The sequence below is a fragment of the Passer domesticus genome, chromosome 3 (genome assembly GCF_036417665.1).
Source record: "Passer domesticus isolate bPasDom1 chromosome 3, bPasDom1.hap1, whole genome shotgun sequence".
NCBI lineage: Eukaryota > Metazoa > Chordata > Aves > Passeriformes > Passeridae > Passer > Passer domesticus.
Genome location: NC_087476.1, coordinates 120,236,394 through 120,261,243, shown reverse-complemented (window position 1 = coordinate 120,261,243; position 24,850 = coordinate 120,236,394).

Genomic DNA, 24,850 nt, shown 5'->3' with positions numbered 1-24,850 from the left:
AAAGACCAAGGACCCAATTTCCAGACTATTACACAGGTACAAAACTCCAAAAGCAATGGAGGCCCCAGCACTAAGAGGACTGGTGGCTGGACATGTGCTCATGTGGAAAGAGACCTGGGGGTACTGGTTGACAGTCGGCTGAACATGAGCCACCAGTGTGCTTAGGTGGCCAAGAAGGCCAATGGCATTCTGGCCAGTATCAGGAATAGTGTGTCCAGCAGGAGCAGGGAGGTCATTCTTCCCCTGTACTCGGCACTGGTGAGGTCACACCTAGAGTACTGTGTCCAGTTCTGGGCCCCTCAGTTTAGGAGGGACGCTGAGATGCTTGAGCGTGTCCAAAGGAGAGCAACGAGGCTGGTGAGGGGCTTGGAACACAAGCCATATGAGGAACGACTAAGAGAGCTGGGTTTGTTTAGCCTGGAGAAGAGAAGACTCAGAGGTGACCTTATCACTCTCTACAACTTCCTGAAGGGTGGCTGTAGTGAGCTGGGGGTCAGTCTCTTTCTCCGAGCAACAACAGATACAACAAGAGGACACAGTCTCAAGCTGCGCCAAGGGAGATACAGGTTAGACCTAAGGAGGAAGTTTTTCACAGAAAGAGTGGTCAAACACTGGAATCATCTGCCCAGGGAGGTAGTAGAGTCACCATCCCTGGATGTGTTTAAAAGGAGACTAGATGTGGCACTTAGTGCCATGACCTAGTTGAGGTATAAGATAGGATGGGTTGGACTCGATGATCTTGAAGGTCTCTTCCAACCTAGAAATTCTGTGATTCTGTGATTCTGTGATTCTGTGACTGTGAATTTATTCCAATCTTCCCCCCAAAGCTGTGGTGTCCCAGAACAGTGTCCCATCCCAAAAGTAGTGACTCCTAATGGATGGTAGTATCACGAGCTACTCATTCTTCATGGCCTGTTTTTAGGAAGCCCAGCTTTCCTATTTGATTCCACCTCGGGAAGCCCTCTCTGCTGTAGAGGGCAGCAGGCCCAGGTATTGCACACATGAAGCAAAAGAACTGCAATAGAGAAGTTTGATTTTGTGAAACATACTGCAGAACTCAACAATGTATAAGGGTGACAGCTACACTGAGCCTGAAGTATGTGAATAAAACAGTTTCCCTTTTCTGACAGGAAATTCCACTGTTTGAGACAACAAAGCAGAAAGAGCAGCAGCCCTTAAGATACAGCCCGCAAAAAATAAACTTTTTTTTTTAAAATAAGAAATCTTGGCATATGGTAACAAAAACTATATAATTCTCTTGATCTTTAATCTCTATGCCAATGTCTGTTTTACAGATTATGGCCTCAGCTACTGACAAATCTGCTTAGTGAGTTTTTGGCTGACAAATCTGGCAACACAAATGCTGTCTGAAATACATTCAAAAGGCTAAACATTTTCATAATAGCTACTTTACACAGCTTAGTAGGTTTCCCTTTAGGACACCAATTTGATTTTTTTAAAGTGACAGTGTTAATTTTTATGATTACACACAGAACTGAGATTTTTATTTAATACAGTGGGTCTTCTAAAGCTTTTCAAGGGGATCAACCACTTTGCCAACAGACGGGTGTTACAGCAGGGGTGATTATAGTAATTTTTCATGTAATTGGGAGTCACCATTTGGTTGCTATCTTTCACATGCTTGTTGCCTCATCATATAATCCTTCATAATGGGGGTTTGTTGTGCGTCACAAGAATGTGCCAAGCAGCCAGGAAATAATAAACAGAGGAACCCCCTGGCTCATGGGTAGCACGAGCATTTTAACATCTGCCCAGCTTCTTTCAACTGCAATAAATTTCAGCTGATAACAGTGACCCAATATGAAGGCATTTTGTTGTTGTTGTTTTTAGGACAAAATCTTGAACATCACACTTCATTATCTCAGCTACAGTGGCACAATCTGTGAGGACACAACTTGCTGACAAATGGCATTGCCTAATGTGAAAGATCGTCATTCACCAGGAATTAGGAGAGACATCAAGTTCTTGCCCCGAGACGTCTGGGCCCTCTGTGAACTGCCAGAGTTGTCCTATGCAATTATCAGTTGCAGTTGCTTGCATGAAATTATAAATCATTTCACTGGAAATTCTGAAGCCATGCCACCTCTGGTTGTGATCTCACCAGGTCTCCTTCAGCAAAGAAAGAATAAACAGGGTCAGTTGACTACAGCAGGGGCTCTCACCTCATTCAGGCTGACACCACACAACAGGAGCACCTGCTTGAATCAAACCTGAGAACTGCACCCTCAAAGTACTGGATCAGTTACCAAGATAATATCAAGGAATTCTGTAAAGTTTTGGCTTTATTTGTAAAGAAACAAAGATCTGTTTTTCAGTTTCCTTAAATAAACAACAAAAAGAAAAACCACCCAAAAAAACCCCCAAATGACCATTAAAATAAATCCCCTTTAATATGTTACTACCCAGAAGAGTACCATTTACCCCATGAATTCTTCCTCTGACTTTTACATTTATGTTTTTCTATGTGGCCTCTTCAGCTTCCATAGGCAAAGAGCTGGACAACCCCCAGTTGATAGATGCAAGCCCTTTGGAGCTCCCTGTCCTGAAGGCAGCAGAGCAGCCCATCACCCAGTGCATTTCCCCTTGCCTGGAGCAAGGAATTTCACTTCCTGGATCATTAAGATGAGAGGTCATTTTCAGTGAAGTCTCCTCATATTCCATCTACCTCTTGTTGACTAAGAAAATGTATACAGATTCCCATTCCAATTCCCTCAAAGCTCTCTGAAATGTGCACAAGCAAACTGTACTTAAAGGTGTAGAATAAAGTCCCTGGCTGAGGAATAAAGACCTCAGGTGACTGCCCTGTTGGCATTCCTGTCTTCTCCTACCAGCTCAAGAGCAGACAGCATGTTTTGGCAAGACTAAGTAGCCTCTTTCTTCAGTACTTGTAAACTAGTTCCATAACAAAATGCAGCCCATGGTTGGCCTCTTTCATCCTTCATAGAGACACATAATACAGCACCAATGTATGTATGGTTTTAATTACACCAAACAGAAAACTAAATAACAACCAAAAATACAAAAGGCACATTTTACTCCAATAAACTGGCTACTGCTCAAGCAGCAAAAGCTCTTTTATATTCATATAAAACTTTCAATTCCAGAATGATCCTATAAAAATTAAGAAATTTAAGTTTTATTGAACTTGGTAAGTTCAAACATTAACATCCTAAACTTGACAATGTTTATTTGATTTTTTATTTCCACTACTACAACAGTTTCAATATTTGGTATGCCAGGAAGTTCTTGTCCTGTAACAGAAATTGTAAATCCCGGCAGCAAAAAAGCATTTGCACTTTCTTCCCCAAAGCTTGGGAAGGTAGTCTGGGACACCAGGACAAACATATTATCTTGATGTTCCTGCTAACTGACGGGTTGTTATTAACTGTTGAACTGCTTAATTAGGTCTTCCAGTTAACAGGCTGTTATGATTAGAGGTGACAATGCCTGTGCGTGGTTGAGCTATTGTTTCAACCCATTTGCAAATTCAGAGGGAGCATCACTCAATTCATGCTCGGGAGGATCTCTCAGCAAGCTGAGAGCAGAGCTGCTTTCTCTTCTTCAGAACAAAACTTTCACTTCAGGCAAGGACTAGGTGCATTCCCCAAATCAAATACATCCCCCAAAGAATAACAGATCACCCTGTTTTGGCACCTGGGCAGAGCAGACATCACTGACCAGGGCTGACTGTACAGTTTCAGTAGAGTCATTTCACTGCACTTGGGCTCCTGAGCTTTGTTTCCGTTTTCTCTGAGTTAACACTTACTCGGTCCACCTGATTTTAAATTACACTTTCCCTTTTCATCTCAATGGCACAGCCCAGTCCTCTTCCTGCTATTTTAGACTCTTTCATACTCTTTTTAGAATTCCCCTATACAGAAGCTCCTTTCTGCACTTTTCCTATTTACCTTTTCTAGTCACCAGCTGGTGGTTTCATCTCTTTCTAGAAACCACTCAGCCTCCCAGTTTAGTCCCACGTTAATTCCATTTCTCCTGGTCAGCTGCCACACCTTCCAGGCCCATTTTGTCACTCTCCTTTTAAAAGATGTGAAACCTTGACACAATCCCTGCTCAATTGTTTAGCAAATCGACCCCCTCCAGAAGGTACCAGCAATTTCAGAAGGTACCAGCAATTGCTTATGGAACCAATCCTTGCTCATTGTCACCCTTTCTTCTTATTTCTTGTATTCATCATTTCTCCTTGGTTTTATCCAGCCACACATGAGAGACCATAATTACACTCAATTTTATAATTAGACAAATAGTGCATAACTACACATTGGGAAAAACTCCCAAGGAATTCCTGCTACATGAAGATAACATCAGAGGCTGCTCGGGGGTAAAATCAGGTCAAGTTACATTCTGCATAAAATTCACAATCCTCTTTATTTGAACACAAAGGTAACAGAATATTTCAAGGCATCTGATTCTTCCCCTCCAACTATTCAGATATGTTACATGAACTTTTGCCCCATTTTTATATAAGCACAGGTCAGGAGAATCACCATCTGTACTGCAGAGCTAAAATAGTGCTCCCTGGCCCTGGAACACCCCATTCTAAAACCCTCTGAGGCCATATCCTCTCCTTTGTGAGAAAATGGACTTTTATGTAAAATACGTACTGCTAAGGAGCAAATTTCTCTCATTCGCAGACTAGCCAGTAAAAGAAGAGTTCAGTTCCTTTCCACACAGAGACTTGACCTTTGTTCAGGTGGAAATTATGTACAATATGAGGTAGACATACCTGCTGAAAGACAGAATGACTCTGGGAAATTATTTCAGAGAAAACAGGTGGTAACAATTTTCATCAACTCCAGCTCTTTGCCAGAGTTGATCCCACAACCCAGCAGTCTGAAGATCTCAATGCAAATTCTCAGCTGCTGCCATCATTCCACTGACTTCAGTATCAATTGATTTCAATCACCTTGAGTCCAGGGATTTTTGTCTCCGATTCCTGTTGTGTAAGGGACTGACTATTGAAAATGCTGAAATTAATCTAACAGTAACGGATTCCACACTTCACACTCGTCATCAAAATACCAAAACTACTGTAAATAGTACAGTCCTACAGTTACTTGATGACATAAATTCCTGGCTGCGCACAGAACAAAACCCCTGCATGTTTCAGCTCATGGGAATGGATTCCAGACAAATAAGGTTTGCCAGCTTGTTCAGGACACCAGGCTGGTTTCCCTTCCCGTTTCACTTGTTGCTGTCAGTCGGCTGTCAAAGACACAGATTTTTTGATAAAAAATGAACTCAGACATTAAATCATTAAGAGGTGTCTTGGCACGTTCAAAGCCTCTTTTGGCAACCCAAAAAATGATACAAAGGACCCAGGACCCATTAGGGCCCTGGCCTGGGAAATGTTATTCAAAACCAAGATGACACAAGTCTTGCACCTCACTTCCCTGACCCTTATTTGTTTTACTTGTCCGAGTCTTCCTTAATATTTTAAGCAATGCTTGCACACTGGTGATTTGAATTAGAGCAAAATCCAACACAGAAATCTAAAGAATAAATTTCACCAATTACTAGCACCCTGCTACAGGTTTGTCTGAAAGGTCTCAAAAAAAAATTGTTACTAATTGTATGTTATTTATGAAGATAGGAGAGCTGGAAAGTTTCAGTTGTCAACCAGTACACGCAATTTTGCTTCCAAACTGAGGCTGTTTTAAAGCCCTCCCACTGAAGGCAGGAGTTCAGTTGAGTTGTCAGGCACAACCATTAGTGACCACACACAAATTGAAGCCTTTTTCCACATGTGCAGGCCAGACAGTAATTTTTCTGTGCTGGAAATTAATGCTCTGGCTTCTTGAGAGACAGGAATTTTTCTTGAAGGTGCTGGTTGTCTGGAGAAACCTATTTTGCACTGTGCTTGGTTAAATGAAGACTTCAGAAAAGGTTCTAATAGGGCCTCTGAACTAATTGTTAAATACCACTATTTCTGCAATAAATAAAAAAACGGATTTGCATAGGAAGCCATGACTGAACATGTTGATCTGCTTCAGCTAAGACACTGCCAAATTACCTGGTCAAGAAGATCAAATGCACCCTCAGCAAGTTTGCAGACAACAAGCTGGGTGGAATGTTGATCTGCTGGAAAGTGGGAAGGCCCTGCAGAGGGATTTGGACAAGCTGGATTGATGGGCCACAGGGACACAAGTTAGGGGTGGCTCAGGCAGAGCTGGGTTAACAGTTAGACTCAGTCTTAAAGGGCCTTTTCCAGCTAAATGATTATATGAATGTTTAAAGAATGCAGTGCTGCTTGCAGTTTCTTGCTTCCTGGGAATCTGAAATAAAATCTCTCATAAATACACAAAAGAAAATTACAGCCAACTTCTATATCCTAAGGAACACTTAATTCTGACTTTGCAGCCATTGGTGCTACCTCCTGCAACATCTGCCTGGTTTCCTCCACTACCCTCCAGTTTATTTCTAAGAATACAAACATTGCCCCTGTCTGCTCTGGCTCCATTGCTTCTGCTTCCTTCAGAGCAGGCTTGGTAAAAATCATCCTTCTGCTGCTGCTAAAAAGGCTTCATCTGACAGACACAGACAGCGCTGACAGCTACACACAGGTCAAGAGTGTGATTCAGTTCCTATAAAGCAAAGAAGAGTCTTGATGTTGATGTTAACAGGGACTGGATCCAGATCCAGAAGTTCTAATTTTTCCTGCTGGCAGCTTTCCAAAACCTCCCAAATGTCTGAGCTCAGGCTAGAAGAATGAAGATAGTCTCAATAAGCAATAAAGATACAAGTACACACAAAAATGGCTATGGAAGGGGAAGGAAAATAGGAGAGAAACAGGAAAAATAGAAAGCCTTTATCCCTGTGTATCCTCAATCAGTCTTTCTCCTGCTCTTACCTGGCTGTCAGGCCATGGCACAGCACTGTGCACAGAAATATGTGATCAGTGAGGTAAAACACCTGTTCTATTTCCGTGCAGCTCCTGCTGGGTTCTTATTTGCACAGGTGTGAATGAGGATCCAAGGGGAAAGGCACTGGTGACTGGGAGCACCATTCAGCACTCCCTGCTCCAGGAACTGTCACCAGCTCTACCCTGGCTACACATTGTGCAGATACTGAAGAGCAGCTGCCAAAGCCACAGCATTTTCTTCCCACCCTCTTGCCAAGTGCACCTGCTGCCCAGAGCCCTCGCTCTGCTCCTGCCAGAGTTTCTTGTTGCTTTTATTCTCTTATTTCCTCTTGTGCCTGAAGTGTGTGATGCATTCCTGCTGCAGCATCAGAAGGAATATTTAATCCTTTTAATTAGTGGAGGATGGAAATTGCTGGTCAGTGACTTACAGGGCTTGGGCCACATTCTGGTTTTCTGCCTGGCTCCAGATTCTGGTGCTGCAGACACCTGAGGCAGATGGAGGGATGGAAGAGTCCACCTGGACATTGCTGCAGCACTGCAACCTCATCTGTGATGGGTGTCTCCAGATCGCTGCTGTTTCACATCCTTGCTGCTGCTACATTTGTGGATTTGCTGATCATTGCTCACAAAGCAAGTTTCCATCATGAGCATCCCAAATCTGGATTTTCTCACAAAAGCAAACATTTGCAAACACAATCCCTCTGGCCATCTCTAATTGCTGCAAAGTTCAAAGCCATCCATCCTCATCACGTAACAAAGGAAAATGACACAAAACCATCAAAAATCACACTTAAGCAATGCTGATGGGCAGCAGCACAAAACCCAGGTGAACTTGTGAACCACAGGCCTCGTTTGTCCTTTCCTGTAGTGATCTTGTCTGTGCTGCCAGGGATCTGTCACATTCCCAGCACCACTTGAACTCAGGGGTGTCTGTCTGCGAGTGCATAATACAAAGCCCAGCAAAGCGCCTTGAAGGTACAAGTAGTGGCACTCAGAGATCCAGTGAGCCTGCAGGGAGCATGCTGCTCACTCTGAGGAGCACAAGTCTTTCATGACAGTCACTGGTTTTTCTTTTCTTAAAGTAAAAATTCTAAAATAAAATTTAAAAACAAAATCAATGGCAAACAACTGCACCATCGCTGGTGCTAAAAGGATCAGGCCCCTCTGGTGATTTCAGATGTTGCTCATTTACTCAGAAATTAATCCTCCCTCCCCTCATATTCAGAGCCACTTAACGCCAACCAACAATTATGCCATCTGATCACTAAAAATAAAATAACTTTTCTTCTTTGTCTCCGAATGTATTCCTTCAGGACCCATTTTTTTTCTGCTGCTCAGTGAGCCAGAGAGACGGATATTATGAGTCCTGGGTGTTTAACAAACAACATGACGTGCCACACTCTTGAAGAATACAAGTGCAGGTCTTCAGCTTTCACAACAATGGATCTCATTTTGGGAGGAAGAATAAAAGGCACAATTTTAATTTGTTTAATCTTTTGCTTAAGTAAGAAATATGGTCATAGTCACCATAACAGCACTGAAATACAGGCCACGTTCTGTCCAGAGAATGAATACTGTTATGGTTTATGAGCAGCGTTGAAAAGATGAACAGCATAAAAAAAATAAAACACTCATGAAAGATCAGAATAAACCTTGTGTTACTCTTGGTACATATGTAACAATTAGGAGCTAGGTCTTGCAACCTTTATTCCCAACAATATCAATAGGATTACTGAGTAATCCTTGGAGGGTTTCAGGATCAGACAATAGTGTTCTGCTGTGTTTTCATATAACAACATATCTCAACACATCTTTCAACATCTTTAGCCAGAAAGTAAATTGGTTGTGTAGCGATTCTGCACGAAGGTAAAACAGAAAAGGCTGTCGTCCCTCTCTGCACAGAAAGGCACCTTAATACTTAATGTGATTAATTGAGGGGAGATTAATGACTGAGTCAACAATCATTCCCATCCGGAGTGTTTGCATAGGAGTGTGTGGGTATGCTTGCAGGAGTACACTTGTGTGCAAAAATCAAACACAAAACCTGATCACATGTTCACAGCTGGAAACTGTGTTCGCCTTTATTCAGTAAGGTATAAGGCACTATCATTTAGCTCTCCCACAGCAGGAGGAAAAATGGTGCCACAGAAGAGAACTATCACATCAGACACACTCCAGGGGTCTCTTTTACCTACATTGTTCCTCTCCCAAATGTAGCTCTTTAAATTTTAAATAGAAAAAGACGACACAGAAACATTGTGAGGCACAAAAATGTCACGGGGAAAAAAACGTGGAAAACATTCCTCATTAAGCAAGGTAAATACCCTAAAGTTCAGGTGTAGCTTTGATGGTGCACTGTGTGCCTTTAAGACTTAAAGAAACACCCACATCAAAGTGTTGTCTTAAGATGGTGGGGCTTTAGTTCAAACATAGCCAAGTTGTACAATAGCTGATGTGGTGAATGTCTACTCTATTTTATAGTGAATAAAACATGGCAAAAACACAGCCTGGACAGTACATTTTCCATTTGTTTCTTTTTTTCTTTTTTTTTTTTTTAATTCAGAGAGACTAATGTGTACATTTATATATTTACAGCAAGTTACACCCAAAACATCAGCTCAACATTACATATCTTTCTTGTGTTTTAAATACTGCCCTACATGTTCAGAGGGCTAAATACAGAGAAACCCAGCAGAAACACTGCTAAAGCACACAAACATCACAAGTTTTTAAAAAATCAGGGTATATTCTTTTATTCTCAATACATTTTTCAAGGTAGAAAACATATTCTGAGAATTCAGATCAATATCACTAAGGAAGAGTTTTCCTCTAGAAGATTCTCAGTGTATTTCTCTCTCATCTTGTTGATTTGCATTTCCTAATTTTCTCAATACAGCTTTCACTGTGCTTATTTTAATTCCAGTGTGCACAGACCACAAACATTCCTCCCTTCCTGCCCCACCTGAGCCTGTGCCCAGCTTGTGAGAAATGGGAGAGCCCCCATGCATCCTACTGGGATGCAGTTTCCACTGGGATCCCAGAGTCCCCCCAGCCCCTGCCCCATTGCTGCACCAGCCATAGGAAAAACCCACCCAGAGCCAAGGAAGGTGCTTTGGAATGCAAGTGGGACCTCATCCAGTGGGAGAATAAATAGATATTTCCACATGTGATCCACGCAGAAGTTGGTGGCACCCAAAAAAACCTTGGAATATATTTTAATCTACATATTTCAAGTATTAACCATTGGCCCAATTCAATAAGGATTGGCTTTTGGAAACAAGGGCTGCCTGTGGAAATTCCACCTATGGAGTACTTCAATATTAGCATTAATACCCTCCCTAGGATATGTCTTGGATCTTAATTATGGTGCCTACAGCAATGATTGTTTATTTTTATATTTATTACTTTTAGTGGAAATTGAAATAGAGCTGAAGCAAAACAAACTGTTGTTCACATTGGCTAATACATTTCTTAAATATCAATACAAGCCACTTAAAATGATCAACTGGGTAATTAAATATAGAGATGAAAAAATGTAAAATTACTGTTTATCTAAGAGAGCTAAAAAAAGTTCACAAGAGAAATATTGTCAGAGTGCAAACATGAACTGTCAGACCTACCTTCTCTGGTATCAAATTCTGAATAAAAATACATCCATTAAACAAAGGTTTAAAGATAAATTATTTAAAAATACATCAATAAAACATTAAGCAACGCTGCTTGCTAAAGAAATACAAGGCCAAGCAATCATACCTTCCTTAGCCATGATGAAATCATAGAAGGGAAAAAAAAATGCATAAACCACTTCATGTAGCTCAGTGATGTATTATTTGATAGGAAACACTTCCCTGCGAGTGTCCATTAACTGATGCTTACACTGTAACTCACAGTCTATGACATCCATATGAATCTCAAATGAATTCACTCCTATCACTGCTGGTTAAATGAATACTGTGTGGATTGGGGCTCTTTTTTGAGCAGATGCAATCTGTTCATGTATGATGAGCTCTGTCTGAATTGAAGGGGTTGCAGTGAGCTGGGTACAAGGAAGATGCACAAACGAGCACGAGAGGTTTAATCCGGCGGCACACGGAGATCAGGAAGCCACTGCATGTTCTGAAGAATGGGAGGGGAAAAGCAACTGCACAACATGGTAAAAATCAGATCCTAGCCATGATATTATAGAGTAGCAGGAATGCACACAGAAAGAGTGAGAACTGCTATTGTGTATTGACAGAAGAGAAACAATGCACCAGAGCGTGAGAGAAAGATGCTGTTGGGAAAAAAAAAAAAATTGGAACAGAAGGGACGTGAAGAGCCTTATGGTATATAAAGATTAGGTAGTGATTGAGGACATGTTAGAAAAACAACCTGTGAGCAAGACTAATTGTGACAAAGAGAAAATAACAAAAAAACCTGAAAAAAATGGGCAGGAACAGATACAACCTCCCATTTCAGAGAGAGCAGCGCAGGGCCAGTCTAGCATCCCAGGACAAGGATTTCTTGGAGAATGGCTGACAAACAGACAAGGGGAACAGAAATCAAACAGGACTGCCACAGCAGAAGAATCAACTGCATTTTTTCATAAATAGCCAAACAGAAGTGAGGGCTCAGTCCCACAGAAAACCCCTACTTTAGATTCAGACAGCCTGCCAATGGAGCTAATCCTGTAACCAGCCATGATCCAATTCTATAAAGTATCCTCAGAACTGCTGCTGCCACCACTTGTAGCTCCCGCTGCTCGTTCTTCACTTCACAGCATTTCTAAGACAGATTGTCTTGGGCTTTGAAGAGTTTACTCAACAGGGAGATGAGCAAAGAAGAAGGAAAAGATGTTAAAAGTTCCACTACTGCTGTGGCTCAGAAGTAGGACTGGTTTACTTAAGCTGCCTGCCAGAACCGGTACTGCACTTTTTAATGAACATATCATTTATTCCCCATGAATGCTGGCTGACATGGAAACAGAGGAGGGAGCCCAAACAGGCTGAACCAACTCCTTCCCCATCAATGCAAACACACAGAAAACTGAGCTACAAAACATGAGAATGCAGTTGTCAGCAGAGAAGACTTTGTACTGTTGTGTCCTGTCTGGGCCACGAATGATTCCAGTTCTACACCAATCTGCAGTGCTCAGAATGAAAATATTTACAACAAAGGGCAAAAGAAACACTATATGCATATAAGAGTGGTATTCCCTCTTTCCATATTTGCAGGTAAAAAAGAGACACATATATAGTATCTTTCCCACATGGCTGCATAAAACCACATTTTATGACAACATTTTTAACAATTGCTTTCTGCCTTTCTTATATGACATTTTCCAATCTTTTTGTTAAAATAGCCTCTTTCTCACAGAGCCACATGCCAATCCTCCCTGAAGACAAATTTCCTTGCCAGAACAATAGGCAGAGGTTCTGAAATTGCCATAAAATAAAGCCTATTCTTAAACAAACACTGTTTGATACAGAGTCCAACAACTGAAGACCTGGAGCAGTTTGCCTGGACACCACTGGCTCCCAGGTGGAACACAGCTCCAGCAAGCTTTGTGTCCCAGGGTTTGAAAATGGCAGTGCTGGATCATTTTCATATCCTGAGATGAAATACCCATGGAGTTAGAGGAAGAGCTTTACATAAGGTTGTCAAGGCTGGGACATTGCAGCTACATGTGCACTATCAGGTGTCACAGCCCTCCCCAGCTCCCTGGGGTGCAACAGCCCATGCCCAGGACTCCCAACATATTTTGGGGCATTTATTTGATCCCTGTTTGGTCTCAAGACCCAACACCTGTGATGGCACACACACACACACACACACACACACACACAGAGTTGTACCTCTGTGCTCAGTTCCATGTGCTTTGTGGCCAGTTCCAACTGCTCTGCACTGGGAGCCAAAGCCTGGGATGTGGGGCCAACAGGATGTGGCCAAAGCACAGGATGTGGGGCCAATGCTCAAAAGCCTGCTCCTGATCCCCACCAAAAACCCTGCAGTGGAGCACCCAGCTAGGGCTGCTGCCAGGCTTCTTGTACAATTTATTTTAAACTGTCTCACACCATATTTTAAAAATACACAAAATCATTGAAAAACTGAAATCTAGCAGGGGGAGGGGGGAAAAAAAGATCGTAAGTGTTCAATAGTTAATGTTACATTCAGCAGTAATTACTTAACACATACAAAGCTCAATTGCATAACCTACAATTCTCCCACTTTGTGTAGGCTCCTTTGCTCCTACTTTAAATAAAAGAAATTCTTTTCATTTTGTCAAGAAAACTTTTCTCTACCTCACTACTGCATGACAAGGGAACAGATGGCAATTTAAGGGGAGAATTTATGAGAGCCACAATCTTAATGTTGCATAAAGAAAAGAAAAAGACTCGCATCAAAACCACTGACAAATGTACTTGCTAATATTAATGCACTCCCCATTCATCCAATATGCTTCCTAATTGCTTTTCTGTACATAATAATGTGGCACCTGCTGCTCAACATTGCAAGCGCATCAGGATTTCTCCAAAGTCAAACAGCTCTGCAACTGGCCCTCTCCCAGTGATAAATGTAGAGCACTGTATCACGCACAGTTCCTGTCAGTGGCATAATTAAAATTTTATACTTACAGAAAAAGATAGTAAACAATCAGTCCTTAAATGGATTCACAAGAGGAACTCTTGTTACAGCCAACTTTATAATTAGTATGCATCATGTAATGCTAATATATCCATGACAAGAAAATAGGAAAAATGTAGGAACTCAGTTGTTCTCTTTAATGCAATGTTAAACTACACACCAAAAAATGAAAGCAATCAGCCTATTGTTATTTCAGTCTTCTATTTCTGCTCTTCATTTTCCATTGAAAATAGCTCGGCACATTTTGCACTGGAATGATGGTCGCTCCCTAGTGCCACATCTCTGGAATTTTCAAACAGCCACTAGGATAGGTTTCAGCTTTATGATGTTTATTCATTTTAATTTTACATTAGACAAAAAATATAATTTATTTTGAACAGAGCTCGGGCCAAAACGCACCATCTTTATTAGTTGACAAAACTCCCACTGACAAAGACATCCCAAACATTTCAATATATTTTTCTGCCGAGGTGGTTGTGCATCATCCAAAATGTGACAGGCTATAGGCAAAAAAAAAAAACCTTCCCATCAAATGTCCTAAATTAACTCCCAAGCCTGACAATATTAAGCACAGAGATGCCATATGCTTTCTGTTTCTTAGTGAAACTATTCTATATCTATCTGCTACAGAATACACACATGGATTTGCATAATGCATGGCTACTCTGTACATTGCAGATTATAATCTGAATATTTATGATAACATTTCAGCCTGCAGATATATGCACCTTACAGATATTTTTGCTTACAAATGTGCTGTTTACACTCATGCCTGCTCATTCAAAAATACACACGCACTTCTGATTAGTTTTTTAATTGTTTTTAAATTATTTCAGGGAATAATTTTAGAAATATAGCTATGAAAGAATCTGCTGTGCCCCAAAAATCCATACACTCTACATGTGCAAGTGTACAATAATTTAGTGCTCCGAAGTTTAAACTAATGTGCATTCCCATGCATGTATTTTTAACTAAATCAGTGGGTTTCATTTTTAAATGCAAGCTGTGTACTACATTCAAGAAAATTTTTATTCAGGGCTTCTATTATTTTGATTTGTAGTATTTTAATTATCTTCTTAAGAACTGGGTGGAAAAATTATTTTTATAGCCTATTCAAAGAAAAAATTTCAAATACTATTATTTATGATATTACCAGCCAAATCAGAAGCATGGCTTTGCAAAAAAATTTTTTTTTCATATTTTTTAATACAAATAATATGCAAAAAATAATTTTGAGATGAAATATTTTCTGGAGTAGAATATAAATATTTCCTTTTTACCAATCTCGGTGAAGTGTAATGCATGCTTGGAATATGTCTTGGCAGGGAGACAATTCCAAATGCCCCCGATTCACAAAGACATCCTGGTAACCTGCTTAGAATATAATAGTTCAGATCTAAATCTTCTTTTTCTTCTCTGGGTGTGATGATGTGCCTGCCAAAAATTAAAATACCCTTCCAAATCAGTGCTGCTGTGTTCCAGAGGGGTGAAGGTTCCTGAGCTGGGAGGCAGCACAGAGGTCTGAGGCACACTTGCATTTACACAGTGCTCTTTTCTCTGAGCTTTTCAAACAAGAATGGTGCAAGATTATCTCCATTTATAGCTTCAACATTTTTATTGAGAGTGCTATTTCTTCAAAGGAATATTGCAGAACATCTTTTTAAAATGTTCAAGAATCTGAAAACATGAATAGCAATGAATCCATTTCTATATAAACATCCTCAGTGTCCGCCTAACTGGAGCTATCAAAAGCTTCATTCTTACAAGCAAGTGAAAAATTCTCAAGGCGGGCTCCTATCACTCAGTTACAGAAATGGCCCCATTTCAAGGGTCAGAATTGCAGTGTCAAAACAAGAAAAAGCAAATATTTATTTTTATTCTTTTTTAATGTAAATTCCCATGAACAAGATGGTCACAGGGTATAAAGAAAATCTGGTGGTGACCTCCAGGATTTTTTCTGAAAACGAAGAGAACAACTGCTGAGTTTCAAATGTTTGGAAACATTTAGCCCTTCGGGTTTAGTAATGAGAAGAAAAAAAAAAAAAAAAGAAAAAAACCCCAAATAAACAGCAAATCACAAGTCTAGCAACTCAAGGCCACAAGGTAACTTGTGACAGGGAATATATTGCTAAATTATTAATTGATTCCCAGCACCCCTCAATGCCAACTCCTCCACACCCCTAAAGCTTTCTCTATGGATTATGACAAGAGGTGGTGTTAGTACAGAATGGAGTGGGGAATTAAAAACCTCTGTTTCACCAGTTGCTCTGGGATGGAAGAACCACTGCATCAATTGCCATTCGTAAAACAACACCAGGAACAGCAACAAGCAGCTGGTAGGAGCGGGGCAAAGTCATTCCTGATGTAACTTCACAGGCACCAAGTGAACTCCATTCAGAGTCATTTGGATCAGTAAATATAAAGAGATGATCCCTTGTCACTGTCCCACTAATCCTGCTCCCACTGCTGCTAAAACTCAAAATCCAACTGTTTTCAATGATGCAGAATTTGGTCTTCTTAAAAATCTCTTAAAACCTCTGCAATATTCTCAGCAATAGAGAAAAAAATGCCTGTTTACTCTCCTCTACTGACAAAGGGTTTTCCAGGTGAACTGGACCAGGTAGGGAATGGCATTCCTGTGTAACAGGGAGTGGCATTGAAATATTGGTTATTCCCCCCATGCCTCACCAGATCCCTCTCAGCAGGAAACATTATACTTTAATGCAGATTTCCTGGATTTCCCTTGTCAGCTCCCCATACAGCACATGCAGGAGTCAGACAGTTCTTGCAATTCTATTAAGAACCATTTTACATTAACCCAACTTCCATAACCTACCTAATATAATGCAAATATTAATACATTATAGTTATTTCATCTAATTAGCTTTTCATTGTTTTAACCCAAGTGCAATCTCACATCATGTTCTGCAGTTCCCTAATACTGGATGTACTCAGCACAATATGATAAATGAAAACATGTACCAAGCTCATTAAAACATAGTTAAAAATCTGTCTTAGCAGAAGCCAAACTGAACCCCTCCATCTCTGGCAAAGACCAGTTTTTAATTCTGCTATGACTTCATGTCACTGCAAACTTCTTCATATGGAAAAAGCTCCAGCTTGTACCGACTGTGGCAGCCTGCCTGCTCAGGGGACAAGCTGGTGGCAGTGCAGCATCCCAGATCTCCTCTAAAGGAAATTCTTAGCCTAGATTTTCAAAACCTGCCAGGATGGGCCAGCTCAGACTGCAGCAAATAATATTTGTCCACTCCCAACAGGACCTCTCCTAACAAACACACTGGTGGAAACTCCTGGAATCAGCTGTGTGCATCCCAAAATTTGCAGTTTTCCCTGAGATGTGGCTGAGCTGGGGCTCAGTTCTTCGCCCAGCATAGATTTACAGACACAGCTTCACGTGGGCAGCACCCAGCTGCTGTCCCTCTGCAAACTATCACATGGAGCTAAATTTTCTTGTTGGAATCTGTTTATTATCAAGAAATTATATTTTTCCTTTAAAAAACACAATTTAAAAAACAAAAATTTTAGCCATCCTGGTTACACAGAGAAACTGAAAGTATATCTTGGGTATATATTTCAGAAGCTTAAAATAAAAAATGCAAAGAGTCCAAAACCACCACATGCATTCATTAAAAAAAAAAAAATTAAAAATCAGGTGATTTGCAGCCCTACCTCATGATTTTTTAATGCTTGGGTTTCCAACAATGCAAATGCTACCATGAATAATAAAATTTTAAAGCAACAACAGTGATGCCTGTGAAGAATAGTAAACCCAGATTTTTTGGCAGAAAGGCAGGGGTGTGGTACGCACTGCCACAACTTATTACAAAAGTCACAAATCCTGCCACTTTCAGGGCAATATAAGACCCATCAGTTCACAGTAGGTTCAAACACCTCCAGGATATGGGTAACAACAGAGAAGGAGAAATTTTTAAATAATAAATAAATGGCGGGGGAAAGGAAGAAACAAAATAAAATAGCTCAACTGTGTGACTATGTAGTCATTCTAGAAAAATAAACTCTTTTGCAACTTCTCTCACCAAGAGGAGGTATCATAAAAACATGAAACATTTGTTCTCTGGTTTTTTTTTTTAATTATGTTTCCCCACAAATATCTTCCTACCTTAGAGAGCATTTCAAGAATCTCCATTTCCTTTCTGCATATACAGACACTGAAGCTACAATGTAAATGTTAAGCATTTACCTAAAGCGTTGCTAAAAATGATTATTCCTCCCAAATAACTCACTCCTACTGGACATTTACTTCCAGCAGCTTCCGGAAGAAGACTTTTCTGCTAATCTTCCTCTCAGACCTGTTATCTTATTACCCCAGCACAGGGTAAATGAAGATTGGAATATACTTCCCAAGTCCATTAAAATTATGGCAGTAACCAATCATATTTTAGCATGCCAAGAGGAAATAGAGGCAAGCAAAACCCCAACTTGGAAAATTTTTTTTCCCCCACATTAGTCACAAAGCCTTAAAAATTCTAGAACTGCATCTTTCAAACTGGCTCAAAATGTGCTATAAAATTATTGTAACACTTAAGAAAAGCAGTTATTTAATGCAGAGCCTTTCATGTCAAACAGTGTTCCTTCTTAAAACAAGCAGATCCTAATTTCAATATCATACTGATAAAATAACTATATGATATTTCTCAATTTAACATGGACAAGGATTTAGGAAAAATGTTTTTTGTGTTCTTGTTATTAAATCCATGTTAAATGTATTATGTGCTATATGTCATTTCCCACCAGCTCTGCCATTAACTCCATACCAGCTGGTGCTCACTGCACTAAACTCTAATATAATGAGCTCAGATATTGCTCACAATTCCAGAGTTAAGATGAAAACATCAACATCCTTCAAGTATAAAAATAAGTCTGATTTTTCACCTAGCAAGAAGATAAAGTTAACACCTGTCTTAATTTGAAATTGTCAGGGGTTTGAAATATATATAAACATATACATCTACAGAAGCAACAAAGAAAAATCACAGTTGAAACAACTCCAAATTTCATGTTTGTCACATGCATCACCACAAGAAATCATTTCAACATGGTTGTGCCCTTCTGACTTGTGTCCCTGTAGTGTTAAAAGTTCAAAACCCTAAAGTAAAGGCTGTGCATGGTTATTGGCTTGCTATACAATTTCTGTATCTCGTATTTTAACATCATTTTAGGATGTGATGCTATTATTGGATGCAAGGCAGGAAAGTATTTAATGTTAATTAATCCTCCTCACACTTGGCTCTCTCAGCTGCTTCTCCAAAGGAGACAAATGCTACAAGTACAGTCTGCAGCACAGCCAGGGCAGGAAATCTGGGGTGCTCCTGGACACCACAGCCCCAGCCAGGACACAGGTTAGAGACAGAAGGAGGTGCCCAGCAATCAGGGAGCTCCCATCAACCCTGCCTGCAAACCTGGGGGTAGAGGCCCAGGAACAGCAGCCCCCAGCCCTGGCACAGTGACACCTGTGAATGGCACAGCAGGTATTTGTCCTAAAGGACAATTCCTAATGCCTTAAGAGACAGCATTCAGCATTCATCACCCCCTGATACCATTCTCCTTCTCAATCTTCCAGTCCCCTTCTTGGGATCCATAATAATCCATAGACAAATGAGCATCACCCAGCATGGGGCTCTCCTTGAGCCCCTGACAGAGCAATGGGCTTACACATGAAATATTCTGATTGCAGACACAGCTTCTTATTTCAAGTTTTCTTCACCTTGGGACAATTATTTCAAAACAGACTACATGTGAAGCTGTGTGTCTTGCCAAGATCCAGCCCCACAAGGTCCCATGGATTTTGGGAAACCACTGCTGTTAGAGAGAGCGTGACTGCTGGTGGGAAGCAGCATTTGTCCCCAAGAGAAGAGTTTATGAGAGTAGGAAAAGTTATAGTGCATTTAGGGTGGGAAATAAATTTTTGATGACTCTAAAATGATACATCTGTGCATAAGTATAGACACATGCATACACTGAAGTGTGAGTCTGTAAAATAAACAGCAGCATTTCCCTCTGGATGGAAACCCAAATTTCCATCGTCCTCAGCCTTAGTACATGAAGTATTCAGTTAAACATTTTTAAAGCAGCTACTGATTTTGCATCCTTCAAACTTTAAAGGCACAATGGGAAATGCTATTAATGCACTGGATTTTTGAGGAGGGCTCAGGACTTTCAGGGAAATGGCACTTTTTGAGAGCACCCCAAACCTGAAGGCATTGCACCCATTTGCCATTTCTTCAGTTCCACAGGGCTCTGGTTACTCTGATGCTTTCCAGCACCTCTGGGCCAACCTTACCCAATCTCAGTGTACTTAAACTCCCACCACAAATCTCAAGCATTCAACTTCTTCTTATCCATCATGATGGACTTGGTAAAACTTTCTCTAAATCCCTCCAACAGCTTCCCTGGCATCATCGCCAGAAATTATGGCATTTTGCCCTTTCTTTGATGGAGCTCTGCCTCTCCCCCATCCATCTACTCCCATTTCCATGCAGCACTACCAGGGATGGAGCTCTGAGAGCTTTGGCAACTCCCAGACTGCAAGGCCACAATCTCCTCTCTCTAAACCCCTCCTTTTAGATTCCTCTCTAAGGCAATGTTTATAAATAATCACAGAATTTTTTACCAGATGGGTAGAATCTGGCCTTTAGTACACAGACATATATAAAATATTTCTTTAAAATGCAATGTGCATAAAAATATAACGGAAAGAAAGTCCATAAGGAGAAAGAACATGTTTTATTTAACTAGCTGATAGAGTCTGAAGAAATGGACACATTCACTTCTTGGCTATATCATCTCATTTGGTAAATAAGATTACCTAATCCTTCCATCCCTCATATCTAGAGGGAAACTACAGCAACCATCCTCCTGGAAAAATGGACATTTCACTGCACCCTCCTCCTAAACCGGCGAGCTGCCAGTTATGCTCCTGCCACAGAAAGAATCTACAGCAGGAAACAGTTCTTCACACACAAGACACCCAACCTCCACTTTGGTTTAAAAGTCTGGATGTGGCTGAAGTAATTCAGGGGCAAAAATATGACAGGAGTCTTGATAGTGGGTAAGCATTTGATAGAGAGAGGGATTCAAACATATGAGCACATATTAAAAATATACACCTGCATATTAGCCATGGCCATGCATAGGTGCTCAGCTCATTACCTGCAGTGACATGTGGGAATATTACAATAATGCTGATGATGAAAGGAGGTATATTATGCTGTGGGGAGAAGGCTATATGCATGTTTTATTTGCTTGAGTTACAGCGAGTTGTGACTGCCTGTGACATTTGGCCATACTGCAGCCTCCAATAAACATAAAACAAAGTCTACACTGCCCCTTTAAAGACACGTTTTCTATTCATTCCATAGGGCTGAAATGTGTTCTAATGCTTCTGAAGGGTTTTAATAAATATGAGTATGTATAAAATGCTGCTGATGACTCAATTGCTAAATCACTTGTAACAGCTGTAGCGCTGTGATCTCTTCTGAAATAAATTATGTCATGGTGATTACCTAAGAAAAGTGCATTTCTCATATGATATTGTATGTTGCATTATAGATTAAACAGGGGCAGGGTGTGCATTTGTGCTACAGCCTGCATTTAGTGCAGGTGGACACACCATCACAGAGATGTACGGGTGTCATTTCTGTGACACCACAGGCACAGCTGGGGGAAGGACACACCGACACTTTTTGGATTCCTCTGCCAAATTTCCTCATTTCATCAGTCACCATTTCCTCTTCCTAGAATTGATCAAGGCTTTAAGAAAAAAAACAGAGGTTTAGTCTCTCCATTTCATCCAGTGCATTATCATTGTAACATTAATCTTTCTGGAATGGATTTCATTTTATCTGCTTGCATTTCATGGCTAGGTAAAAGTATAAAAAAATGCACTTTTATTTTCCAAAGGAACATTAGCACCTAACATTAGTAAGGGTAGAAGTAAAGCTCTTCTTCTAAATAAATTTAACAGACATGCTGCCATCAGAGGGAGGGCCATAATATTTTCACATTAACTGATTATTTTTTCCAAAAAATATATTCTATGCCAATAGGATAAAGAGCTGCTGATTCAGGAAAGGACACTTTCTACCCAGAGAAAGTACAATATATTTTTATTATTAGAAGTAGCAGTGAGCAATTTTCCTCAAAACAATGTGCCATAATTTATACACATTTTTAGGAATTTTACACATTAGAAAGTAATAGGGCACTGACAAGGTCTAACAGAATATAATATAGAAGTCACTAAAACACAACAGGAGCCTTTTGGAGGGTTACAAAATGAAAATACATGAGTAGTAATTAAAAGACAGTAGAAGAAAACCCCTCCATTAAATATGTTACTGTTGGGGCTCCTTTGACCGTGTTCAGCTCAAACACTAAGGACCATGAACAACATAAATCCATCTTTCTAACATTACAAACACAATTTCAAATAGTTCATTAAACTTCCCAAACACTGGCAAAAAAACTTTTATCAACTTTATGTGTTAAAAATGAGGCTTTTTGTGGCAGGCCTCTGCAGATCAGTATAAATTCAATCCAATTTAAAGCCCAGTAACAATGTGGGCAGTCTCAGACTATTACTTTCAATGGGATGGAGTCCCTAAGGATGACATAGACTTAGTCCCATTGAAAGTAATGGGGTAAGCAATCACATGCCATTACTTTCAAGGAGACTCAGTCTATACTATCCATAATAACATGGTAATATAAATCTGGACTGACTCATCAGCATGAAGAATGAAAATGTAAAAGAATGGCAAAGCGGCAAACGTGCACCCTGAGACAAAAAACAGCCCCTTGGTTTCTCTGCATCCATAACTCATCAGTGGGGAAAGTTTATTACAGAAGAGGCACAGAACAGCCTAAAAAGGCACACAAATGCAAGGTGAGGCATGAAAACCAAGAAGAGGCTTCAGCAACTGAGATTTCTGTTAGTTTCCACTGCCCTTCCTCTTTTCTTTATTTTATTTTTTTTTAACAAATTGTTCTGGTCCTTTAAGTCCTCCATTTAATTTTTTTTATCTTTCCTAAATCCAGCAATATGAAAAATATTTGTTCATGGAGACTGTCTCTCCATAAAGCCATTTATTTTTCATTTTTTTTCTTCAGTGTACAATACAGACAGCTACAAATAGCCTCTGCAATCTTCCCCTCTGCAAATCAAAGACATTAATAATATATTAAAAGGCTAGATAATTCTGAGCAGGTGGACAGGGTGGTGATTGATCCATTACTGTGCAAATACCTTGGTAATGGCTTGTAAAAACTTAAGATCCACAAAACAAAGAGATAACAAAGCCCCACCATTAAGACAGACACATTTATGGCTAGTAAATTTTTTACAGATTAATAGAAAAGACCGACTCAAATCTTCCCCTTGATCTAAGAATAATGCTCAGGTTAGCAAGGCTCAGGAGTAAAAGCCATTGGTAAGAAGTAAAGCAGAAGCCCTGCCCTGTACCTGCAGGGTAGATAAAATGGATTTATTTCCATGAGGGACTTGCCTCAGGTTCAGTAAAACAGGCAATAGCATTTCTGTAATATTCACACACCGTGATAAATCCCTTTGTTGGTCTGCTAAAGTCTTGAGCAAAAAACAGCTCTAATAAGAACACCCCGTTTGCATATAAGCCAACTTTTTTTTTCTTTTCCATTTCCTGCCACTTTCCTGGGCAGTTAAAAAATGTGAATATAAACATTTATATATATACATATATGCATTAGAACATTTCCTCCCCAGTGGAGTGGTGGAAAAGAAGTCCTCTGGCTACTGAGCAGTAATTGAAAATATTGAATCTTTGAATTCCACAAATTGTTTCAAGGATAAGAGCTGGAGTAAATCACAGGCACTCTAAAAGTTTGGGTAAGAGTCCCAAATCATTCAGTCGTGGAACTGTTTCTTAGAGAATTACATGACTGTGACACAGGGAATCAGAGTTTGGGGGTTGTCAAGTTATACTTGTCAAGGAAAACTCTAATCCTGCTGAATCCAAAATGCATTTTGACATATGGGACAGGGGCACAAATTATGTTTTCCAAATAAACTCTGTCACCAAAATAAAAAATACAAAATTTGCAGCAATATATTAAATCACACAATATGAAAATGTTAAGTACATAAAAATAGATATTTAACAATTATCTGAATGCTGTTGTTTGAATAGGAGGTAAATTAGGTTCAACCTTAGGCATATAAATGCTTCATAGAAGGTTTGCTGCAAGAACGGAACCCTACACTTTTCATCCCATAATACATATTTCTCTATACTAGGCTACTTCATCTGTGAACTCACTGAATCTTTTCCCAGAGCCTCAGCAAAAGCCACGTTCTGGGAAATGCCCAAATCCCTGCAGTTAAACGGGATCCTCACAGAAATACCTGGAGCTTTGGCTGGTGCCACTTCACCAGTTGGAGCTTGCTCCTGGAAGTGCAGAACTCGGCCAGTTCTGCAAAGGGCACAGGGTAAGATTTGTAATCACAGCAATTTCTTCAGTGAAATCTTGTTATTCTGGAAACATTTCCATACACTGCCGGGTTTATCTGCTCCTTCCAACATAGAGAAGATGCTGCTTTGTGCATTTCATAATCTTGCAGCTTTAACCAGTTGCTGCCTTTCCTCCTCGTGATTCCAGCCAGACAGCAGCACAGCAGCAGCTTACAAGTGTAATGAAGAAAGAGCTAATGGTTTAAAAAATCTCAAGACTTCTCTCTTTTTGCTATACATATTTACATTGCAATCTTTCTCCTTTGTCTTTTTTTAAAAGTAGTTGTTTCCTGTTCTTAAAAAAGCAAAAATATCTAAAAGACAGAAGAGGAAAAAAAAAGCTTCTTTAAAAGGAAAGGAAAAAATGGACTGTGACCCTTAAAAATAATTTAAACATTTTTTCAGAGAGGAAAAGAAAATCTTACCATATCAAGTATTAGAACACAAGCAGTTGTAACTTTGAACAGCACCTGTTTACTCAAATCTCTATCAGTGCACGGTGTAAAACACAGGCCTTAGTAAAGCAATATCATTTTTTTCCCCTAAAATATTTTTCTGGCTGTTTTTGCACCTGCATCTTGGTAAACAATTTTTAAGCTATGAAAAAACCTCTGATGGGCAGATCATATTTATAGGAACAATTTGTACTGAATGTGTTTGTGCATGGCAAAGAATAGAAATATTTCAAAAATTAAACTATTGCTCTTCTAAGTAATTTAATTTCATGTATAATTTCACAAACAATAAATAATAATAACAGAAGTAGCATAATGAAAACTGCCAGCTTGTTTAGCAAATA